This window comes from Charadrius vociferus, unplaced genomic scaffold, assembly GCF_000708025.1.
Source record: "Charadrius vociferus isolate BGI_N301 unplaced genomic scaffold, ASM70802v2 scaffold14, whole genome shotgun sequence".
Taxonomy (NCBI): domain Eukaryota; kingdom Metazoa; phylum Chordata; class Aves; order Charadriiformes; family Charadriidae; genus Charadrius; species Charadrius vociferus.
In genome coordinates this window covers 5,016,215-5,016,927 of record NW_009648876.1, presented here as the reverse complement: position 1 = coordinate 5,016,927, position 713 = coordinate 5,016,215, and positions in this window count along the sequence as shown.

Below are 713 nucleotides of genomic sequence, written 5' to 3'. Positions count from 1 at the left end.
GGGCTGCAGCTGGCCTGCAGAAAAGCGGGGCTCAAGCCCAGGCAGGGGCGGGGATGGGGGGATTGGGAGTGGGTGTTGGCTTGTCCTGGGCTTGTGTCGCATCTTATCTGATGGCGAGAGCAAACTGCGCGCCAGGGAAACGGCTTTCGCACGGGTTAATGCGTTTCGCCGCGGTGAAACGTCCCAGGAATGTCTTCCTCCGGAGGCTGAAAAACAGGCAGGAGGGAGAGGGAGAGGGAGAGGCAGAGGCATCCCACTTATCCCGGGAAATACGGGAAATGCCTGAACCGAGGGACACTGGCTGCCATACCATACAGCCCCACAGAAACCTCTCTGTCCTTTGTGTGAAGAAAGGCTTTGTGCAAAGATCAAAAAGGACAGAAGAAAGTACTAATTAAACTTTCAGCCCTACATACCACTTGGTGAGTGCCCTGCGCCTTGCAGGTCACTCACTGGGAAAATACACTCACCCATCCTCATTGCAGTCCTCCTTTCCCTCCCATTGACTTTTTTCTTCTCTCTGATTCCCTTCAGATTCTGGGATTTTGTGTTTCTGGCTTGTCCCTGCATTCCTTTTGATGCTTTTCTATACACTTTCTTCCCAAAGGCTACTTAATTCATCCTCCGAACTGTTTTGCATTGACTTTTGCGCGTCACCTTCAATTTTATGTTTAAGAGGTACTGAGCTGTGCTTGAATTTTTTGGTTTGAAAT